General features: G+C 39.2%; 1 long non-coding RNA gene across 2 annotated transcripts in view; it reads right to left on the bottom strand.

The window, feature by feature from the left end:
• Positions 1-25037, bottom strand: part of LOC119474236 — a 34771-nt gene that overhangs the window by 1446 nt on the left and 8288 nt on the right. Inside the window, exons 1-2 of one of the 2 annotated variants that reach the window (XR_005203523.1) lie at positions 23823-23884; positions 1680-1787 (exon numbers count right to left, since the gene is read on the bottom strand). This is a non-coding gene — a long non-coding RNA (uncharacterized LOC119474236). Of the gene's footprint in view, positions 1-1679; positions 1788-23822; positions 23885-25037 lie in introns of those variants that run through there. The other variant, XR_005203524.1, reaches the window with a different exon arrangement.

Below are 25037 nucleotides of genomic sequence, written 5' to 3'. Positions count from 1 at the left end.
AAAAGAAAGAAGAACGAAAGAATGGGAGGAAGGAAGGGAGGGAGGGAGGGAGACAGAGAAAGAGAGAAAAGAAAGAAAAAAAAGGAAAGAAAGAAAGAAAGAAAGAAGGAAAGAAAGAAAGAGGGAAGGAGGGAAGGAAGGGAGGAAGTGAGGGAGGGAGGGACGAAAGGAGGAAGGAAGACGGGGAAAGAAATGAAAAGAAAACTGGGACCCAGAGGAATAAGGTCTCCTGCCTAAGGTCACATGGCAAATTAGTGCCTGGGTCCAAGCTTCGCTCTCTTGCCCCACCTATGCATAAATCATTTCTGTACTCCTTCTCTTCACTTTCTGCTGGGTTTAGGATCCCAAGTCCACTCTATTTATCCTGTATCTTCAGAGTGTACCTTCAGAGAGTCACCTGACCCGTGACACCTCAAATGCTCTGTTTTTCCCAAAATGTAGCTTGATGAGTCCATTGTACTCCTGCATGATTTCCTTCTGCCTCTGCTTCATGTGTGCCCTTTGACACACCCAGCCTTTCAGGTCAGCCTGGTCCATGGCATGGGGTTCAGGAGAAAGGTTAAGGGTAATGTGTATTGAAGAAACACACTCAAAGTGCTTTTTCTCTTCTGTCACTCAATAACAGTCAACACAAAAACTTCTAATATGTGAGGGATTTCCTCACCAATAAGCAAGCAATCACTTAATTCTGCAGAGGACATCAACTAGATGACCTCTTATTCAATTCAGTGCTAATACTATCTACCTCAAGCTAGCATCAGATCCAAAGGTGGCAGGCCAGTCCCCAAGACTGTTCCCCTACAACTTCAGACTGGGACTTGGGGCCAGTTGAAAGCCCCACGTTGTTTTACCTGTGCTTCTGACCAACTGGTTATAAATTAGGGTTCCCTCCTCAAGTTCAATTAATGTGCTAGAGTGGCTCATGGAACTCAGAAAAACACTTACTTATGTGTGCCAGTTTATTGTAAAGGTATTAGATGGGATACATATGAAGAGATGCATAGGGAAAAGCATGGGAAGGGGCACAGAGCTTCCATGCCCACCCTGAGCACACCATCCTCTGGGACCCTCCTTGTGTTCAGCTATCCTGAAGCTCTCTGAACCCTGTCCGTTTGGAGCTTTTATAGAGACTTCATTACATAGGCATGATTGATTAGACTATGACCATTGGTGATCAACTTAGCCTTTAACCTTAGAGATTACAGGATGGGACTGAAAGTCCCAATGCTCTAATTCTGCCTGGAGTTTTCTGGTGACCAGCTCTCATTCTAAAGCTACCTAGGGGCAGCCAGCCACCTGTCATTTCATTAGCATACAAAAAGATCTCTTCAGAGATTCTAGGGATTTTAAGAGTTGTATGCCAGGAAATGGAGTCAGTGACCAAATACATATTTTACAGTTTCATGTGTGCTTTGAGATGTGAGGGTTGGATAAAGTCCACTACCTTCCTCATCACCAAGAAGGAATGGAAAAAAGAGAAGGAAAAGAAGAAATTAAAGGCCCTTCTGCAATCTTACAATGCACTTAAGCCACTTGGTGGTTTGTTTGTTTGACGTTTTCACCAAGGCATTGTAACTCCAGAATAATAGAATTGTGGGACTTGGTCACTGAAGGAGACCTTACATATCTTACGACAGCCCCTTCAATTTCGCTGAGACCCAATGAAGAAAATGACTTACCCAAGGAACACATGACTTATCTGTACCCAGCCTCAGATAGTTGTAACCTTCAAGTTTTCAACTGTTGAAGCCTTATCCCAGATTGGTTAAAGAACTGCTGAGAGACAGCTAGAAAAAAAAAAATCCCCAAAGGAAAAAAAAAAAAGCACAGATGAATTCTGAAGAAGTGAAGAAGGAGGGCATAGAAAAATTTAGATTCTTAACAGTTCAAAGCCAGAATGAATCTACAAGATATTCTAATCATGGGTTGGCAAGCAATGTCTCTCCCCTTTTCTTTTCTAAGACAGACATTGCCAATCGATCTTCTCACCTTTCCCTCAGGATCCGGGTATAACTTAAGAATTTCCCTCATCACAGTGTTCTAGGCAGCCACTAGAAACTGACTGCTGTATGAAACATTTTTTCCATTTCTGCAATAGTCTGACACTCTTAATTTACAAATTACAGAAATTAAAGTCAAGATAGATTTGGGTTAATCAAGGCTTACGTTCAGTTTTTGTAATCTTAGACATGCACCCATTTTGGAATATCACATGACCCATCACAAATAGGGCTGGCACAAAACTTAACACATAGAAATATGTTCTTCTTGGGGACATTTTAGGCTTGAGAAGAAAGGAGACTAGACAGAGTGATAAGAATTGGTGGGTATCGGACTGAAAGAGGAGATGGACATCCTCACTATGGCAGGTCTCCCCCCAGGACACTTGTCCAACCTCTTGGTGCCCAACTGCTCTGTAAAAGGTGAACAAGAAGTGAAATGAAGTGTGACATCCAGAGCCAACTGCTGCTCAGGCCTCAGGTCTAAGCCTGCTAAGAACACCATTCAGGAGAGCAAAGATTATGTTAAAGGTAACCTCTGAGAAATAGGAAGAAATGTAAAAAAATCAAAAGAACCAAAATAAAAACTTACAAGTTTCCCAAGGGGCCATTTGTTTTGCATTATCTATGAAAATCTGCTTGGCCTCAGGCCTCTTGAGTCCCCTTGCTCAGATGTAAGATTTGCCTCAATAGACAATCATTTGGATGTTTTTTGGTAGAGAGAATGTCCATGAGCTTAAAGAAAGCTAAGCCCTCGAGAGGAGAGGTGACCAGCTCAAGGCTGCCCAGCCAGTTGAGACCACTTCAAATAGAGCCCCTGACTCCTATTCTTGACAGCCACTTCCTTTTCTTCAGCACAAACAGTCTTAAAATCAGAGGCTGGACTTCTTGTGCTCTGTTCCAAGGCTGTGGTAAACACAGGTACCCTATATGTGCAGAGGTTTCAATCACTCCCATGCCAGGCCAATGTCAGGAAAAAAGCAGGCCAAAGCTGTACTCTATAAATGAACTTTTCTCCTGTCCCTGATTCACTTTACCAATCTTTCACTCCCGCCCTCAAATTAACTACTTGCAACAAGTTCTTGTCTCAGGCTCTGCTTTTAAAATAATTCCAACCAAGACAGAGAGTAACTTACCTTCTTTTCCTTCCCATGTGTAAGAAAGTCCATTTCCAGTCTGACTTATAAGAAGCTTGTAAGACATCACCCCCATCCTCATAACAACAGAAAAGCTGAACAAACTGACAATCAACAACTCTTCTGAAGTCCTTCAGAGAATCAAAGTCACAGGGCAAACTGCTACTCTGAAAACTGGAGAGACAGATGGGCAGAAACAGGGAGTCACTGCTCATCAGAGCCAGAGCCCAGGAACACAGGTCACAGCAGGAACTAGTACTGGTAGGGTAAGAACACTTTACACTGTAATTGGCAATTGCTGGAAGCCCATGAGAACAAGCTTGACTATTTAAAAAACTGGGGGTGTGGGGAGCTCAGTTTTAGGAGAACCCTCACACCTGCATGAGTTTTACCTCCAGGAGCTGCACCAGGTTGTCGCTATGAAGATAGAGAAAAATATTCTTGTGCTTTCATCATGTGAGGAGAAAAGAAACCATATTTGTTTAATACCTAGAACTCTCTGTTCTCCCTAAGAGTCTGCCCTCAAGGGAAATTATTTCACCAGAGTAACACACTTGGGTTTAACAATGTCTAATCATCCTGAGAGAAGGGAAATGTGGGGAATAGGAACTGCCCCCACTTGTGTCATGTGTGACTTCCTTTCTGCATGGCGATGAGGACCTCGCCCTCCATGCTCGCAGGGTCAGGAAAAGGGAGGCTGGCATAAACCCAAGGAGGCAGGGCCATCTGTATGCTGTTTTCTAGGAGAGGAGCCAAGTCTCACACAGTTCAGACTAATTCTCTACTCAGCTAATAATATCTCGGAGGGAAATAAAGAATTGAATCAGCCATCCACATTTCTAAACATATTACAATAATAATTAAACCACCAAGCCATGGAAGGGATTTTAAATGTTCCCTGACTTCCATTTATAACTTGCTGGCTTTGTAATAGCTGACACCTAAATCATAAGTAAAAACTTGGGTACTATTCCCAGAGTTAGTCAATGGGAAAAGCAATGAACTTAAAATTAGAAGACAAGGTTATCAATTCCACTTCCAATACTTGCTGTGTTACCTAATCTCTGTGAACCTTAATGTCCTTAGCTGTAAAATGGAAATAATAATAATATTCATTCCATTAGATTTAATTTTATATACATATATATATATATCCTAATATGACACAGAGATGGATCGTAATTTTAAAAATTATATAAAGTTATTTCAAAAAAGAAAGACTATAAAGAGGCATAAAGTAATGGGGTTAAATGGAATACAACATTTGAACTCAGTATTTCATGAGTGAGAAGAGATAAGGGCTCACATATGGACAGGAAAGAGATAATTTAGAATAAGAACCTAGAAAGTGTCTATGTCTGTGTATTTGGCAGAAGAAAAGCAAAAGATGCAATGAATAACTAAGATTTAGAGCACTTTATCTCTTAGAATATACCTCTATACCAATATATATACGGTTCCTGCAATAGCCCAATGGTTAATGTCCTTTGTCAAGAAACGTTTCAGAATGAATGCATCTAATGGAGCTCTGCAAAATATAGATATCCAGGTCCACCTCTGGAAATTGATTCCACAAGTATGAGGTGGGACTTGTATTATTTAAAAGCTCCAGTAATGATACTGAAATACTCCTGGATAAAAATCACTGTAAATTAAAAATATGAAGCTCAGGAAGTTTGAGTGACTTGCCCAGATCTCACTTTATGAGCGGCAGAGGCAGGATGTGAAACAAGGTGCTTTAACTGCCACTTGCGTGTTGTCTTCCATGGTGACACACCGGAAGACAGGGTCAGCCTCTGAGTCTATTCATTATGGCTGAGTTGACCTGGAACTGGAAAGCAGCTTGCTGTCTGATAAATGGAGTCCGGGATATAGCCACAGTATAATGTATGAATTTAATTAATGGCAGAGCACATTGAAATCAAGGGAGAAGAGCTACCAGAAACAGCGACAGATCATTTGGGGCTATTGCAATGCAAAGCTAAGGCGAGGCCATACTGCCTGCCAATGATAACGCCAATATGTAGTAACTTGACTTTTTACCTCTGCAGACTCAGTCTGGACATGAGAATGCAGCTCGGGCCTCAGTGAGACCCCTGTAGCCCCTCTTGATGGCAGTGAGAATTTTATACCTGTGCAAAGAGCAGCCAAGAGCCCAAGAAATGAGGAGGAAACAAACAAGCCCACCCAGGGGCGGTTTGATGAATACATTAAACAACTCCTGATTTTCGCCTCAACGCAAATGTTTTGCAAAGATGCAGACTCGTTGCCCCCAGGACAGTTCACAGGATTCACACAGGAGTAGTTTCAGAATTTGACCTAGAGTCTTCCACTGAAGTTATTGATTTCTCCTGAGTTCCTTCTGATGGGTCATTTTCACAGCCTGTTTGTGTACCTCTCTGTGGGGCACTCTTTGGTTCTCAGCCACAGGATCATGGATTGGGTTATTCATTGTTGTTGAGGCAAAGAGGTCGATTCCCTCTTTCTCTGCTGGCCCTTAAGGCAGAGATTTTTTTTTTTTCATTTTCATGTTTAAAAATCCAGATACTTTATAACACTGTTTCATGAGGAGGGGTAGGCTGGCCCTGTGAGCTTCAGTTTTTGGGTATCAGTCACATATGTCAAGAATGTAGCGAGGGATCAGTGTCAGTGCAGCCCTACTGCTTCAGAACAAAACCCACTGTGCACTGGACAGGCTCTGAAGACGGCGAGGCTGGGAGATCACAGATGATGAATGTTGCTCAGGGCAGCAGCCGCTGTGCACGCTTTTCTCTCCTTGTGCTTCCCTTGCAGCCCCAGGATTTATAATGCTCTGTCTTATCCAATTTTGGTCACAGCCTGATGGATGTCATAAGGCTGTAAATACTCTGAGGTTTTACTTTTCTGTGTGTGTTTTCTCCTACTTTGTATTTGCTGTAATCCATGTCATCCAATAATGGATTAATTTTTGGATCCACTTTTTTGTTCTTGCTAAGCTCCTGAGATTTAGAAGATGAATATTCATAGTATAAATATGTGAAACCGAGCTGAAAAATTATTCTGGCACAGATATATAGGGAGAACAAAATGCAGCATTGTCCCAGGGAATCTGATAAATGTAAAGAGAACCAAATTAGAGATAAGAGGACCTGGATTTGATTCCAGGCTGTGCCGCTAATCACCTCCCTTTCTGCATGATAAAGCACTGGACTAGGTAGCCTCCAAGTTTGGTTCCAGTTCTGTCATTGTATGGATGGATTAGGGCTCTGGTTCTCCATTAGGAAAAGCAAAGTCTTCCTATATCTCAAGTTGGTGCTGTTGACAGCACCACGCTGTCCCAAGTGTGTAGTGGAGTGATGAACTTGAGCACAGTCCTGTTGAAGGTCAAAGGCCTGCCTCCTGGTAGAGCTTACTTTCCCTCAGAGAAAGCAGAGACTTCAGGTGAAGCTGGAAGAGGGAAGGATGGTAGGGTAGATGGGACCTCTCACCTTGAGGAAGGGAAGGTGCACTAGGAGAAAGATGTTCCATGTGCAAGAGGAAGAAATTTCATCTCCAATGGCTCCAAGGGGCTGAACTACATGCAGGAGACAGGAGCCTCAAGGAGAGCCACTATTTCAGTGCAAATGCACACAACCGTCATTCCAAACTGTGGGAAACTGTGGGTTACCCCACTCACTGCTCTCTCCAGCTCCCTCTCCCTAGTGGCAGCCCGGGAATTTTGATATAGCATAAAGAAGGCCAGGTTAAGGATTAAACACTTGGATTCAAATCCAAGCTCTGCAAGAAGTGCATTGCAGTGACTGGGTGGAGTGACCATATTGTGAGGATATTGAATAGTTCAGCACCAAATGTCAGCTGGAGAAGATGACTCTAAGCCCTTTTCCAGTCTTAGATTTATGAAAATCTTTGAGTGTCTCTCCCTCTTTCCCTGAAATTGAAAATAAAATATAGAAGAAACTGGCATGGCCCTGCTTGGTCTGGTGCCAAACTCTTGGTATAAGTAGGTTAAGTGGGCATTTGTTTACAAAAAGATGATAAAATCTAGGCTACTCTTTTCCAAAGCTTCTTCTAAACCTCACATCAATGAGCACACAATGATCTATATTCATTTGTGGCCCTCTGTAATTTCTTTAAGTGCAAGTATTAGACAGATTTGAAATATAACAAGTACTATTGAGTCTAGCATTATGGATAAAATCCAATTGCGAATTGAAACAAAACAAGACATTACTTAGAATCTGCACTTAACCAAAGAGGCATGACATACATTTATTCTGCCAAGACAAGTCAGCTTTGATGAAGAAAATCCATCATACCCCATTCATTTTCAATGCCCTTCACTTCCATTTATGTAAGTCAACCAGTTTCATGGCCACATACCTGTCCAGCCACATCCAGCTCTCCAATTCAGCTACTTCCACCAAGCCCAGTGTTAGACTTTGCAAGTCCCCAACCTCTCCAGCCATTGGCGCTCTGGTGTCTTTGCCTCCTTCTTTCTCTAGTTTAAAAAATGCTGTTCAACACTAGGAATTGTCCTATATGACTGTAAAAACCTCAACCTAGAATTAATCTACTCCCCACTTTATTCGAGTCTGCTGAGTGCTGTTAGGAAAACACACACACACACACACACACACACACACACACACACACACATTGATGGCGTTCTCCTATCTCAATAGAGCCTTCCATATGGTCCATAAATCTCTCTGCTCTCTTTTCTCCCACTTTACTACAGCTATTTCAAACTGTGTCCACTATCCACAAACGTTCAACTCTGCTGTTTCACTGGCTTACTCTCAGGAAATGACCCTACCTCCTTCACAGAAAAAGCTAAAATCCTCAAATGAGAACCTCCTAAAATCTTCAAATGCCACCAAACCTATAAACTTGCTGTGTTCTGTACCCACGTTTTTATCCTTTGCTCCCATTTTGATAGCAGAAGCATCTTCAATCTCTGTGAACAATGACTTCAGCACTTCCCCCAAATCTTGACAATTTGATTTCCCCTACTCTCTATATCTAAGTTTTTGTTGTTGGCCCCTTCCACTCAACGCTTAAGCATGTCAAACTAAGTCTTTCTTGTCTCGAATGCCCCCAACCTTGACCCCGAATCCCCTTCCCGCTATCATTGATCTCCCTGTCATAACCATTACTTCTCAAGTGAGCTGCTCACGCTCACCACTCTGCTTCCTTCCCTCCCAGCTACTTCTCAGCACACCCCATCTGACTTCTGTCCCCAGTGCACCATGAAAGCCCATCTCACCATAGTTGCCCTCAAACTCCTTGTTGCTAAGTCCGTTGAGTGATTCTCCATCTTCCTAGTGTATACTTGTATACTGTGGCCTCTTTGAAATCATCTTTCTTTGACTTCTGGCATACTGCACAGTCCCGGTTTTGTTTGGTTTTGTTTTCTTCCTCAAGTTGACTGCCCTTTCTAACTACCCTTTGGATTCTTTCTTCTAAGCCTGTTAGTGTTCCTCTGAGTTCTGCCTTTTTATCTCATGCCACACCCCTCTCAGGCAGTGGCATGCATTCCCATGCATTATATAGCCTGATGCCCAATGCACAGCCCCAATCTCTCCAGAGTTTCCTGTAGTCCTCAGTGACTCCCTAATAGTATCCACTTTGATTTTGAAAATGACAAAATTCAATTTGCCATTTTCTCCCCCAATCCAGCTCCTTCACCTTTGTCTCCTGTGTCAGGCAAGGGCCTCATTGCCATCACCTACTAGCACAGCCAGAAGTCTGGATCCCATGTTGCTCCTCTTTCTCCTTCTTTTTCTGAACACTGAATCAAACAGATCACCATACCCTGAGAATTCTTCTTGGTGAATTAATATCTCCTAAATCCTTCCATTCCCTCTGCTACCACCCTACTTAGATCTCCACTATCTCTGTCCTCCCTGACTCTCTAACCTGCTTTCTAAGCTGTACACAAAGTGACCGTTTGAGTATTCAGTGGCAATTTCATCATGCCAATTTCTCAATACCACTGTTTCTTCTTTAGAGGAAAGCCACACTCCTCAACTTCACCCCGTAACTCTTCATGACCTGGCCTCTTATCTCTTCAGACCAAGGCTTTTCAACTTTGGCACTACTGACATTTTGGGCTGAATAATTCTTAGTTGTGGGAGGTCGTCTGGTGCATTGTAGGATGTTTAACAGCATCCTTGGCCTTTACCCACTAGATGTCAGTAGCACCACCACACCAATTGTGATAACTAAAAATGTCTCCAGACGTTGCCAAATGTTCTGTGGAGGGCAAAATTCACCTTGGTTGAGATCTACCGCTTTAAACTATCACTACATCCTACACCCTATATGTTTGAAGTTCTAAGCATACTCAACTTTCCTCTACTCTGCTAAGGAACCATTTTTATTATTTAAAAAATATTGTAGTCCAGGCATGATGGCTCACGCCTATAATCCCAGCACTTTGGGAAGCCGAGGGGGGTGGATCACTAGGACAAGAGATAGAGATCATCCTGGCCAACATGGTGAAACTCTGTCTCTACTAAAAATACAAAAATTAGCCAGGCATGGTGACGTGCACCTGTTATCCCAGCTACTCGGGAGGCTGAGGCAGGAGAATCACTTGAACCTGGAAGGTGGAGGTTGCAGTGTGCTGAGATCGTGCCACTGCACTCCAGCCTTCGACAGAGCGAGACTCTCAAAAAAAACAATTTTGTAATAGTTTTATTGAGATATAATTCACAGAGCCTACTGTTTATTCATTTAAAGTATACAAGTGAATTGTTTGTAGTATGATCACAAAAGGGGACAAATATCACCACAATCAATTTAAGAACATTTTAGTAACCAAAAAGAAACATTAGACCCATTAGCAGTCACTCAATTTTCTCCAATTCCCCCAGCTCTAGGGAGTCACCTGTCTACTTTCTGTCTGTATTGGTTTGTCTCTTATGAACGTTTCATATAAATGGAGTCATCTAATACATGGCCTTTTGTGGTTGGCTTCTTTCACTTAGCATGTTTTCCAGGTTCAGTCAATTGTAACATATGTCATTACTTCATCACTTTTTATTGCTGAATAGTTTTCTCTACCATGATATACTTTGCGCATCATTGTAGTCTCTACAGTGATATTGCAGACTTGTTCTTATTTCATGGACACTGCACTTTTTTTTCTCTTTCATTCAAACTCTGCTCTTATATTCATTATATGACTGTCCTTATACACTGCCAACCCACTCTCTACCCTAAGTTCTAGAAGCACAGGTGTATCACGAGTGGCTTCAACAGGCCAATCTAGAAGCCATCTTGCTGTGATGTAACATTGATAATTGGGTTTCCCCTGAATGAAGACTTTCTTAATCCTCTTTCTCTGTCTACCTCCATTCATCACCTCTCTTTTCATCCTTGCAGTTGAGCTTGGTGAGGTCAGAACTTTTGGGTTGCTACCATAGTGCCCTATGCATATTTTTATCAAAGCACTACATCATCTGATATCTGTCTTTCTCACTAGTGTAAACCTTTTGAAGGCAGAAATGATATATTACTATTAATACATTCAGTACCTGACACATTGTCTGGCACAAGTTAAGCATTTAAATAAACTTTTTGAGGAGAGAAAGACAAGAAGGAAGGAAGGAAAGGAAGGAGGGAGGGAGGGAGGGAAAGAAAGAGAAAGAGAGAGAGAGAGGGAGGGAGAGGGGGAGGGAGAGAGAGAGAGAGAGAAAGAAAGAGGGAGAGAGAGAAAGAAAGAGAGCAAAAGAAAGAAAGAATGAAGGGAGGGAGGGAAAGAAAGAAAGAGAAAGAAAAAAGAGAGAGGGAGGGAGGGAAAGAGAGAGAGAAAGAAAGAGGGAGGGAGAGAAAGAAAGCAAAAGAAAGAAAGAAGGAAGAAAGGGAGGGAAGGAAAAGAAAGAAAAAGAAAGAAAGAGAAAAAGGAAGGAAAGAAAGAAAGAAGGAAGGAAGGAAGGAAAGAGGAAGGAAGGAAGGAAAGAAGGAAGGAAGGAGAGAAGGAAGGAAGGAAAGAAGGAAGGAAGGAGAGAAGGAAGGAAAGGAGCAAGAGAGTTGTTCCTTTGATAAATGCCTTGCCTTGTGTTGTGATTTTCTTGGATGTGGGCCTGGCTTGGTGCTGGTCACACTTCCCAGACCTGAAGGCTTGCCTTTTCACAAGAAATGGAAGTGGTGACAAGAACTTTCTGTCGGTCTCCATGACTACCTGCCCAAATCACTGACAGCTGCCTTGCCTGGCTTTTATCTTAGATGTGCACATGACCACCTCTCCTGGATTCCATGTTGACCCTCTTCTCGTGGACTCACTGAGCTGCTGTCTCTCAGTGTTCGTAGTTCTTTTCTGAGCTTGCGTGTGAACCTGTCTCTTGAGCCAGCCAGAAACTCCTTGCAGGGCAGGGACAGGCAGTCAGCCTCGTTCAGGCACCAGATCCTTTCCTGGGGAGGTCAGACAATAAACATGGCCGCCTCCAACAGGTGACACTAAAGAGTAGATTCTTTCTTACTCGTTGACTGAGGCAGTATGGAAAGATTTGTTTTGTTTTATATGTATGTTTTATATTCTTTTTTATGTAACAAACAAAGCACTGTTTGAAGTGCTTTGCAAATGTTAACTTGCTAATTCTTCATAAAAACTTCACGTGGTAGCTGCCATTTTATTTTTATCCTTGCCAAAATACCTTGCACATGATCACATAGCTGGTAAGTGGAAGGGCCAGGATTCCAAGACAGATAGTTTAACTCTAGAAACTTGCCCTACTGCCTCTCTCATTGCTGGGCCTTCCCACATGAGCTCTCCTTATCTGGAGGCTCCTTCAGCATCTCTTTACCTGGCCCATGCCAACCTGCCCTTCAAGTGTTACTCAGTATCCTCCTCTAATAAATAAGCTTTTCCTGCCTCCCCGGGCCTGGATTTGGTGTCTGCTCCATGTGTTTCCACAGCACCTGGGGCTTCTTGTGTAACAATTTCACACTTACAAACCTATCACGTGACTGTGATCTCTTCTGTAACTTAAACTCTTGGAGAGCAGGAACATTTGTCTAGCTGATACATACTGCACTCTCCGGCTCAGTAATGAAATACAGTTGACCCTTGAACAACACAGGTTTGAAGTGAGTGGGTTCACTTATCCATGGGTTTTCTTCACCTCTGCCACCCCCGAGTCAGCAAGACCAACTTCTCCCCCTCAACCCACGCAGTGTGAAGATAATGAGGATGCAGACCTTTATGATGATCCACTTCCACTTGATGAATAGTAAATATATTTTATCTTCCTTATGATTTTCTCAGAAACATTTTCTTTTATCTAGCTTACTTTACTGTACAAATATAATGAATAATATATACAACACAAAATACATGTTATTAGACGGGTTATGTTATCGGCAAGGCCTCCAGCCAACAATGTGCTATTAGGAGTTAAGTTTTTGGGGAGTCAAAGTCATACACAGATTGTTAACTGTGTGGTAGGGGTGGGTGGGTGCCCCTAAACCCTGCATTGTTCAAGGGTCAACTGTACCTGGAAAGTAGCAGTTGCTAAAAAATATTTCTTATGTAAATAAATTCAAATGTTTCTATTTTAATATTAAAGAGAAATGCAAGATATAGGTGAAGGGGAGGAAGGCAGCAAATCACACTGCCATGTGTGTACCTATGCAACAATCTTGCATGTTCTTCACATGTACCCCAAAATCTAAAATGCAATTAAAAAAATTAAAAAATAAAGTATAATGTTATTCTGTAAACCCCTATTAGCCTCCCCACTCCCCACTCATTGAGTTTGACTTACCAGTGTCTCAAAGTAAAATAAAAATAACAGCTAAGAGGATTTCCCAACTTTACTCTCAAAACTGAATCATACCATTTAAATGAACTACATGATTAATATAGTAGATTCACAAAGTAAATAAATCTATCTCTTTGTGTCTATACCACTTCCAGAACTTGGCTGGCTCTGAGAACACCCGTAGAAGAGGCATTAAAACCTGAATATATTATGGATGACTATTCTTTTAGCTGTTTAACTCTTTCCCCTGGGTAGCAGCTGTATGGTGAAGCAGGAAATAGTGAATTAACCCCATCCCAGCATGGGGGCAGAGGGAATGCCAAGATGGGTCTAAGCCAATTAGTGAGCCCTCATCCTTCAGTAACAAGGAGTTCAGGTATTGCCGTCTGACCCAGTCAGCCCCATCTCCTGCTGGGTCATGTGCTTTGCATACATGAACTGTGGGAACTTCTGCATGTATTTTGTCTCTTTAAGGAAGGTCCGGCTTGGGGTCAAGACATCCGGGAGGCAGAGAACAAAGGTTAAAAGAAACTTGATCCTTGACTACCTCATTAGGGTATGAGGAAAAAACCCTGTAGCGTTCAGCTTATCCTGGTGAACTGAGTGCTCATTCCCTTTATTGCCTAAACCTGTTTGGATCAGGTTTCATGGTCCATGCACTGTGAAGGGAGTGCCAGCACACTGGAGCATGCCCAAGGACCTATGAGCTGGCTGGCATGGAACCCTGAGGGCCAGCAAATGGGGCCACTGCCCCAGCTAGCTCTCAGATCACATGACACATGGGGAAGGAAAGAAGCCTGAGCAGATAATTCTAAGACCCTGACCATTGTTTTCTCCAGCCTTCTGCCTACCCTTGTCAGGCTTCCAGAATGCAGACAGGCAAGGAAAAACTGCTATAAATCTAAACTTTTTCAGTCCCTTCTTGTCTAGACCTAAACACTTAAAAGGTCCACAAATAGTTATTGAGCTATTAAGGCTCAACATTTAATACTGGGAAGGACAGGCTTCTGAAATCAGAGAACGTCACATTAAATAAAATTACTAGGGAATAGAGAGAACATTTGATTTGGATTCTGAGAATCTTTGATTAAATAAATATTTCTTTTAAAACAACATCATGCAGTTTTAAAGACTGCTAACAAAGAATATCACTGACAAAACTCCAACAGCAAAAGGGCACTGGATACCATGGAAAACCAAAGCAGGAGGGCACAAGTTCAAAAACGTCTCCCAAAATCAAAGAAAAGAGAGAAGGTGGTGAACCACTGAAAAACAGAGATGTAGAGAACAAATGCAGAAGATCCCATTTAGGTACAGATAAAATATGGTAGGGGAAATGTACAAATTGAAGAGAAACACTTAAAGAATTAAAAATAAATATTTTTTGAGTCAAAAAATACATGTTTGGATTTGAAAGGATTTCATAAGAAACAATCAAAATTAATGCACAGAGCTTTCTACACACACTTATACTCTGGTAAAGTTTTTTTATTGTTTTTTTTTTTTAAGTATTTTTAGATTTCTTGTGGGGGGAAGTGACTTGTATGTATCCAGGCAGGGATGGGAAGAAATGGCTTACCTACAAAGCAACAAAAATTAGGTTGACTTCAGATCCTTTCTGGTTAATATTAAATTCCAGAAAAAAAATGAAGCAAATTTTGCAGAGTTTAAAGGAAAAATATTTGTGTCTGAAACATCTATCAAGTTGTTTTCACTTGCAAAAAGGAAAAAAAGGATGCTTAACAAGTAGAAACTCAGTACATGTATCTGTGCTTCCCAGAAACCTTATTAAAATTGTGCTCTGAAAGATAATTAAAATAAATACTCTAGGATGGGAATGTCTTCAGTGCTGCAATATTTAACATACATTTTGCTTTTTAGTATCTAACTTTTTTTTTTTTACCATATTTAAACCTTCTTACTATTTTGCATATAGTGTTAAATCCTAATATGTAACCTCCAGAAAGCAGGGAGTTTTGCTTATTTTTGTTCACTTCCATACTAAAACTAGAAAACCATATGGCATGGGTGCTTAAGAAATGTATGTTGAAGGAATGAATGAACTAACCAGAAACGGGTGCTGAATCAAGTCTCATGCCTTTCCCCACATGACTTTTCTTTTTAAATGATTAATATGCTCATTTATATTCATAGACTTCCTAATACTGAGCCATAATCTAGGAGTGAACACACAACATACTTCTGGCCAATTAGAGCACCAGATTTCCCAGCCACAGTGAATGGTTTAGTGATGGCAAGGGAACTAAGCCCAAACAATGAGACCCTGCTCTGGGGACTTGTGCTGGAGTTGCCAACAGAGAGATGCTCTCCTTCTGCTGGAATGCCAAGCTCATAGACTGTCAGCTTGTACCTACTGGCAGGCAGCTTGCCATAGCCAGGTGAAAATGTGCTTGAGAATGAAACCAGTAAAAAGGAAAGCTTTAAGTACTTGTTGACAGTGTGACGAAGAACATTCCGCAATATTTTTTGGTCACATGAACAAATCAGCTCCCTTTTTTTCTAAGCCACTTTGACATGATTTGATATACCACTCATCCATTCAAATTTTCCATATTTTTACTTTTGGGGCTCTCATCAAGTTTTGGTGTCAGACCTATTGATGCTGGCCCCATAAAAAGATGTAGGCAGATTTTCATATTGTTTACATTCTTGGAAAGCGTTGGAAAGCAAATAATCCATACCTCCTTCTACCTTTATTTAGAACACATTGAAAGATAAACACTGACCAGGGGGGAATTAAAGTGCCATATACCTTTTATTACCTGCAAAGATGGCCTGAAGGACATTCTGAGCTCTGCGGGTAAAGTGGGATCCTCCTAAAGGACCTCTCCAGACAACTGGAAGGTCTGGAGAACCACAGCCTCTCCCACTGCCACCACCTCAGTTTTGGTTTTATAATTTTCCTGAACAATTCTATATTTCATTTAGATTTTCATCTAGTTATACTTTTCTCATTCCTAATGCTTTGTATTTTCTCTTTCTTCCTTCACTCAAGTCCCAAATTCCTAAGGACTTGCTCTCTCTCTCTCGCTCTCGCTCTCGCTCTCCCTCTCTGACAGCCAGTCTGGAATGCAGTGGCGTGATCTCTGCTCACTGCAACCTCCATCTCCCAGGCTCAAGCAATTCTCCTGCCTCAGCCTTCAGAGAGGCTGGAATTACAGGCATGTGCCACCACATCCAGCTAAGTTTTGTATTTTTAGTAGAGACAGAGTTTCACCATGTTGGTCAGGCTAGTCTCGAACTCCTGACCTGAGGTAATCTGCGCACCTTGGCCTGCCGAAGTACTGGTATTACAAGCGTGAGCCACTGCACCAGGCTGGACTTGAGTATTATAAACTTTTTGAAGAATCACCCCTTTTATCTGTTAATTGTATTTTTTTATTTTTAGCATTCAGTTATTAATTTATGCTTTTATTTCATTAATTATATAATTATATATATATATGTGTGGCTTATTTTGTTAACTTTTCTGTATTGAGTGGATAAATTGGTTGTTATTTTTGACCTTTTGAATTTCAATGTGTGAATAGTCCTTATGCTTAGCACCAGCCCATACTTTTGCAATAAACTGTTTTTATTTTGTTGATTTTTAGATAATCTCAGAATATAGTTTTGATTTGATTTACAATTTTTTTTTTTTTTAAGACAGAGTCCCACTCTGTCGCCAGGCTGGAGTACAGTGGCCAATCTCGGCTCACTGCAACCTCTGCCTCCTGGGTTCAAGCGATTCTCCTGCCTCAGCCTCCCAAGTAGCTGGCACTACAGGCACACACCACCACACCGGGTTAATTTTTGTATTTTTAGTAGAGACGGGGTTTCACCATGTTGGCCAGTATGGTCTCGATCTCTTAACCTTGTGGTCTGCCTGCCTCGGCCTCCCAAAGTGCTGGGATTACAGGCGCGAGCCACCGCACCCGGCCCTGATCTACAATTTTTTTAAAGAAAATATGAGATTTTGTTTGGTTTTGGTTTCTAAGTTTTCCAGTAGGTCTCAGGTTTGATCTAGCATTTATGTGGATTGAGCTTGATTGTGTGATTGTCCTAGAATGTAGTCCATGGATTTTTATACTTTGAAAAATATTATTGAGGATTTTCTTCATGACTAAGCCCATCACATTTTTTTTTTCCTTGCTTCTGTGGGCATATAATATATATATTCTCTATAAGGTACCACATACTAGATTATCTAGTAAATTCATCCTATTAATTATGTGACTAAATGCATTAATATTCTATTTTTTGTCTATTTGGTCAATTAAATTCAGAGACAAGGTGTTTAAAAATTATTTTTCTATACAGAAAAATTGAATAAAAATTATTTAATTCTAGTGTATCAAATTTTATTTTTGTATCTAAGAATTATGCTTTCTATATCTGGCAATACATTGTTTAAAGTGCATCTAAATTTATGACAAATATGGTCTTGATATTTTAAATCAAATAGAAAGTACTCTCTTTTTCCATTTTTATTCTTGGCCTCAAAATTTATTTTTGGAATGTTTTTACATGTGTGTTTATTTAGTTTATTATATGCTCTTATGAGGCACAATGTGATGTTTTGAGATATGTATATATATAGACAGATAGATATAGATATACACAAACACACATATTGTGGAGTGATTAAATTGAGCTAATGAACATATCTATCACCTCACATGCTTATTTTTTGTGGTGAGAGCTTCACAATTTTCACATATACAGTACATTATTATTAACCATAGTCACCAGGCTGTACAACAGATCTCCAGAATTTTCTCCTTTCATTAGCTGAAACTTTGTACCCTTTGACCAACATCTCCCCTTCATCACTCCACTCCTGCTGCCCCAAACTCTAATAATCACTATTCTATTCTCTACTTCTATGGGTTCAACTTTTTTAGATTCCACACACAATTAGGAAACACTGTCTCTTCTATAAACGATGTTGGAAAAACTGAATAACCACATGCAGAAAAATAAATTTGGACCCTTATTTCATCCTATATAAAAAAATCAACAGAAAATGAAATGAAGACTTAACTATCAGTCCTAAAGCTGTAAAACTTCTAGGAAAAAGTAGGAAAAAAGCTGCTTGTCATTGGCCTCAACAAAGATTTGTTGGATATGACCCTAAAAGCACAGACAACAAAAGCAAAAGTGGACAAATGAAATTGCATCAAACTAAAAAGCTTATACACAGAAAAGGAAACAACAGAGTAAAGAGACCACCTCTAGAATGGGGAGAAATATTTCCAAATTATGTATTTGATAAGGGATTAATAGCCAGAATATATAAAGAACTCAAACAATTCAATAGGATGAAAGCAACTCAATTTAAAAATGAGCAAAGGACATAAATGTTTCTCAAAAGACATTCAAATGGCCACAGGTGTATTAAAAAAAAGTTCAACATCACTAATTATCAGGAAAATGCAAATTAAAACTATAATAAGATATTACCTTACACTTGTTTAAATGGTTTATATCAAAAAGACAGAAGATAACAAGTGTTGGTAAGGAAGTGGAGAAAAGGGAATCCTTGTACACTATTAATAGGAGTGTAACTTACTACAACCATTATGGAAAACAGTAGAGATGTTTCTCAAAATAGAACCATATATGATCCCACTACCGGCTATATATCCAAATCAAATGAAATCAGTTTGTCAAACACGTATCTCCACACTCATGTTCATTGTAGCATCATTCACAATAGCCAGATGTGAAATCACCCTAAGTGTCCATCAGTGGGTGAAAGGATAAAGAAATGGCTGTACCTCTATCCATTGAATACTATTTGGCCTTAGAAAAACCTATTTGCAACAATATGGATGAACATGGAGAACATTATGCTAAATGATATAAACCAGCCACAGAAAGAAAACCTTTGGGTTTTGTGGTTTGGTATAAAATATTTTATTATGAAATATAGCATACAGAAAAAGATGCATAAAACACAAATGTGTGACTTAAAGAACACTCATCTGTTCACTACCCAGGCCCAATAACAGAATGTAGAACATGACGGGACTCCAAAGCCAACAGTTCTTTTGCTCAGTCTTATCTATTAAAGATTTACTTATCTTTTGTGGAGCTATACCTTTTTGGGTTGTTGATGATGCTTTATACTATTCCGTAGTTTAAATACATGTTAATTTATTTTTCTCTTCCACTATTTTCTGCCATTTGGGTTATTTCCACTTTGGGGCTATTTCATATAGTGCTGCTAAGAATATTCTTAAACAAATTTCTTGTGCATACATTTATATTGGTTATACAACCATAAGTAGATTGTGTTGTATGATACACATACTGTGTATCATCAAATTTGAGATTTGCCAAATTATTGTTCAAAGGGATTTTATCTATTTATAAATCCCACAGGCATGCTGAGTGTCTATTAACTCACATTCTCAGTGATACATGATTCGTCTTTTTGACGATGATCATTCTGATGACTATCTAGTGATACGTTTCAGTGGTTCTAATTTTGTATCTCTGAGATTGCTAATGAAAGTGGGTGCTTTGTCACATGTTAATTCCCATTAAGTTTTCTCTTTTGTGAAATATCTGTCCGAAATTCTTGGTAACTATTGGGTTGTCTGCCATTTTCTTATTAATTTATTTTTTGAATTATATTTTCTGCATACCAATCAATCCCTTGTAAAAATCTCTCCCTCTGTGGTTTGTTTTTTCACTCTCAAAATTACCTTTTGATTAACAGAATTTCTTCATTTTAATATACTCAAACTTCTCATTCTTTTATGGAAAGAAATTCATGCTTTTCGTGTCTTTCTAAGTTAACCTTTATTTACCTGGAAATAGAAAGAAACTCTCCTATCTTAGAAAAACATTTATTTTTTTTTTTAAGTCTTTCACATTTAGGTCTCAAATCTCTTGAAATTGGTTTTTACATGTGTTGTGAGATACGGATCAAGCTTAGTATCATTTACTCAGAAAAAAAAAAATGCCCTTTCTCTATTGCTCTGCATTGTGACCTATGTCACATATCAAGTATTTATCTATGCTGGAGTATGTCTCTGGCTTCTCTATTCTAGTTCATTGGCTATATCCTTGTGCTGATATTATAGCATTTTAATAACTGGGATTTTATAACATCTTCACACTTTATATAGCATGTCTTCCTACCTTGGTTTCTTTTTCAAAAGTATCTTGGATATTTGACTTTTTAAATTCCCATACAAATTTCATAATCAGCTGAAGTTCCTTTGGGAAACTTGAGAAAGAATAATTCTTTGGGATTTTGATTGATATTGCATTGAATCTTCAGTATAATCTAAAAGAAATGTCATATTTACAACACTGTCTTCCGGTCCATGAGCGTGTTATATCATTCCCTTTAGTCTGATCCTCTTTAATATCCCTCAAAAATACTATGTTCATCTGAAGAGAGACCTTGCACATCTTTTATTAGATTTGATTCTAGATATTTGTGTGTTAACTGTTTGTTAAAGGCATATGTGAATACACCTGATTTTTGTACATTGATTTTGTATCAAGAAAACTTATGAAGTTTTAAAATTATTGTAATAATTTATCTATAAATTAATTTAGATCTGCATATACAATCATATATCTACGAAAATTACAATTTTTATCTTTCCTTTAAGACCTTTTATACTTTTTTTTTTTTAACTTTACTTACTACTCTAACTAGAACCCCCTGAATAATAGTGAATACAGAAGGAGAACTTGGGCACTTTGTATTCTTACTTTGAGAGAGAAGCTTTCAACATTTCACCATAATGTGTGAATTTGCCTAAGGGTTTATGTAACTACCTTCCAGGCTTGCTAAGAGGTTTCATTATGAATAGATGCTAAATTTTACCAAATTATTTTTCTTTATATTTCTGTAACTATATGCTATTTTCTCTTTTATTCATGTGGCAAATTCATTTGTAATATTTTGTTGTTAAATGATCCTTAAATTTTTATAAGAAGTCAATTTAAATGGGATGCATTATCTTTTTTATGTTGCTGAATCCACTTGTGACTATTTTGTTTTGGACTTTATATTTCAGTGAAAATGAACTATAATATTTCTTTTGCATGGCATTCTTGTCAGATTTTGATATGAAGACCATATTAATCTTAAAAAAAAAAAAAAAGTTAGAAGTTGCTCCCTCTTTCTATTATATGAGATAGTTTGTGTAAGATTGGCATTACTTTTTCCTTAAATGATTAGTAGAATTATTCACTAAAACCATTTGAAAGCTTGAGGTTTTTCTTTGTTTGTTTCATTGTTTTGTTTTGGTTTTGGATGGAGTTTTGCTCTTGTTGCCCAGACTGGAGTGCAATGACGCGATCTCAGCTCATTGCAGGTTTTACCCTGTTGACCAGGCTGGTCTAAAACTCCTGACCTCAGGTGATCCGCCCTCCTCAGCCTCCCAAAGTGCTAGGATTACAGGCATGAGCCACTGTGCCTGGCCAAAAGCTTGAGTTTTTTTATTTTGTATTTTACATTCATGTAATTTATTACTTGCCTTTTTTTCCTTTTCTTATCTGAATTTATTCTTTTGTCTTTTATTTCTCTTGTGATTTGTTTTAGTTTTGGTTTGCATTTCTATTTTACTAATGGTTAGTTTTAAACATTTAACAAACACACTTAAACTTATCCAAATACAAAACTTACAAACTCAAATAACTATGTTTATATTCCCTCAAGAAGAGATTCTTAGAGTACTTTTTCCTACTCTGTCTTCCTTGTGCCTGTTAAAATGATTGGAATTTTTACTCTGTCTGAGTTGTTAAAATATTTCTTTTAGTATTTCCTCTTCTGTAAGAAACTTGATTTATATTTTTAAATAAGATTTATTGGACTCAGTGAGAATCAATATTTTTCTTGTGTATTTTACCTCCCTCTATCTTTTTTCCTGATTAAATTTTAATTTGGAAGGCATGCTTTTTCAAGTTCTCTGTAAGAGGCTCGTGGGTTCATACTTTTGGAGTCCTTCTAGTCTCTGGTTGTGAAAGATTTTGTAATCACAGCCCTTTCCCACTAATATTCTTTAAATATTTCCCAATGCCTTTAGCTTCCAGTGTTGCAAATAAGAACTCTAATGCCAAATTATTGCCATTCTCTTGTAAGCAGCCTATTCTTTCTCTTTAAAAATTTATTATTTATTCAAAAATATTCTGTTCATCTGAAGAGAGACCTTGCACATCTTTTGTTAGATTTGATCCTAAATATTTTATTTTTTATACTCATATATTTTTAGAATTTTATGTGTTAACTCTTTGTTAAAGATATGTATGAATACACCTGATTTCTCTACATTAATTTTAAAAATATGCTTCTTTATTCCTGGAAATTAGAGTTTCACCAGAAAATGTTTGTGTCATTTCATTAATTATGCACATTATTCTTTGACTTCCAATCCAAAAATCTTGGTCTTTTTTCAGCTCCAGGAATTTCTTTTTAACTGTTTTTATTATTCTTTTTTCATTCTTCGATTTTTCTCCTCCAGAACTGCACATCTTTTTCAATTACACATCCTGAATCTACCCTCCCTTTCTCTTTCATTTTCACTAATTTGTCTTTTTTTTTTTTGGCTTTATGTTATAGAGTATATTTTTAAGTCTATCTGAAGATTAATAATTCAGTTTTCAGCCCCTCCACATATTTTCACTCCTTCTAAAGATGGTTTTAATTTCAGAAATCATTTCCTAATTTTCTTTATAATTTCTGAAAGTTTTTTCTTACTAAGAGTTTTCTCTTCTGTAACATCTTCCTGAATCTCACTGAGAATTTATATGAGAGTTCTGTCTTTTGAGCTCTTTTTTCTCCTATTCTGTTTAAACCAGGCCTACTTTATTTTGATTTGTCAATATCATATTTCTTCCTTTAGGCTTCTCATTCCATCAAATGTTCACTGTTTATGTCATTGTCTTTTACTTTTTTTTCTATTTTTTTCTTTTTCTTTAATATATATATTTTACTGCACTTCAGGCTCTGGGGTACGTGTGCAGATCATGCAGGATTGTTGCATAGGTACATACATGGCAATGTGGTTTGCTGCCTCCATCTCCCTGTCACCTATATCTAGCATTTCTCCCCATGTTATCCCTCTCCAACATCCCTACCCCCTACTGTCCCTCCCCTCTTCCCCCTCAACAGACCCCAGTTTGTGATGCTCCCCTCCCTGTGTCCATGTGTTCTCATTGTTCAATACCTGCCCATGAGTGAGAACATGCAGTGTTTGATTTTCTGTTCTTGTGTCAGTTTGCTGAGAATGATGGTTTCCAGATTCATCCATGTCCCTACAAAGGACAGAAACTCATTGTTTTTTTAGGGCTGCATAGTATTCCACAGGGTATATGTGCCACATTTTCCTTGTCCAGTCTATCATTGATGGGCATTTGGGTTGGTTCCAGGTCTTTGCTATTGTAAACAGTGCCACAATGAACATATGTGTGCATGTGTCTTTATAATAGAATGATTTATAATCCTTTGGATATATATATATATATATATATATATATACCCAATAATGGGATTGCTGGGTCAAATGGAATTTCTATTTCTATGTCCTTGAGGAATTACCACACTGGCTTCCACAATGGTTGAACTAATTTACATTCCCACCAACAGTGTAAAAGTGTTTCTATTTCCCCACATCCTCTCCAGCATCTGTTGTCTCCAGATTTTTTAATGATCACCATTCTAACTGGCATGAGATGGTATCTCAATGTGGTTTTGATTTGGATTTCTCTAATGACCAGTGATGATGAGCATTTTTTCTTGTTTCTTGACCTCATATATGTCTTCTTTTGCAAAGTGTCTATTCATATCCTTCACCCACTTTTGAATGGGTTTGTTTGTTTTTATTCTTATGAACATAGGCCTAGACCTACCAGCACCATCAGCCAGTATAAGTACCTTCAACACTACTACAGCTAGGCTGTTGAGGACTTACTTCAAGGTTCTGGTCCCTTTTCAGATAGATCAACAGCAATGGGGTAGAGAGGCTTGATTTCTAAACTGAGGAGGGAGAGGGGCCATTAGGCTCACGAACTTCTCCAGGTCAGGGAGATGGAAAAATGAGCACTGCAAAAGGGCCATGCCCCTCCACAGGACTGAGACCCACCAGGATAGCTGGTGTCAGCAAGGCTGAGCTTCTCCTGGGGCTGCAAACTGTATAGTAACTGGAAGCCTGGGCTTCTCCCACACTTTGCTCCTTGTCCTCTGAGATGCAGGCTATCGTCCATGGCAAGCAGATTCCCAGACAGTGCCTAAAGTATCTTCATAAAACCAAGGCTGCAGTCAAGTAGGTGGGACCTCTTCTAGGCTTCCTTTCTTCTCTAGTCTTTAGATGGAGTCTTGCTCTGTCACCCAGGATAGAGTGCAATGGTGCGATCTCGGTTCACTGCAACTTCTGCCTCCCCGGTTCGAGCAATTCTCTTCTCTCAGCCTCCAGAGTAGCTGGGATTACAGGTGCCTGCCACTGTGCCCAGCTAATTTTTGTATTTTCAGTAGAGACGGGGTTTCACCATATTGGTCAGGATGGTCTTAACTCCTGACCTCATGATCCACCCACCTCGGCCTTCCAAAGTGCTGGGATTATAGGCGTGAGCCACCGCGTCCAGCCTCATTGAGGAATGTTAAGTCAGTTTGCATTGTGGGGACTTTCTGAGAGAGTTCAGAGGGAAATTATCAGGCTGTATCCTTTCCCCTCACGGTCTGCATGTATTAAGGTACCGCTCTATTGTGTGAGGCCTCTTACCGCTTCTGGTGCAGACCACATGTTGGGAAGGCATCAAGCCTTCTATCTACAACCTGCAGTCCCCACAGCAGCCTGAGAAGGGATGGTGCTGGGCACCCAGTGTTTCAGGAAGTAGTTATTGAATAGTTGCTTAGAAAACAACTTACCTTAGGCTTTTGGGAATGGTGTGGTATTAACAGAAGGAACATTAGTCTAGTGGTTAGAGACCCCAAGTATGCTCCCTTACCAGTTCTGTGACTTTAGCACCTAGTAAGTGCTAAGGCAGGGAGTGAGTTCAAAGCATATAGATAGACTATTTCATTTCCCCTCTACCCTCTTAGAAAATACATTCCATTATTTGAAAATTGGAAAGTAAAAATAATTACTATCTTTAAAAAGAGAATTCTTTTTTTTTTTTTTTTTTTTTTT

Source organism: Cebus imitator, unplaced genomic scaffold (genome assembly GCF_001604975.1).
Source record: "Cebus imitator isolate Cc_AM_T3 unplaced genomic scaffold, Cebus_imitator-1.0 Scaffold220, whole genome shotgun sequence".
In the NCBI taxonomy this organism is placed as follows: Eukaryota; Metazoa; Chordata; class Mammalia; order Primates; family Cebidae; genus Cebus; species Cebus imitator.
The sequence above is the reverse complement of the archived record's forward strand: the minus strand, read 5'-3'. Positions and strand labels throughout refer to the sequence as shown.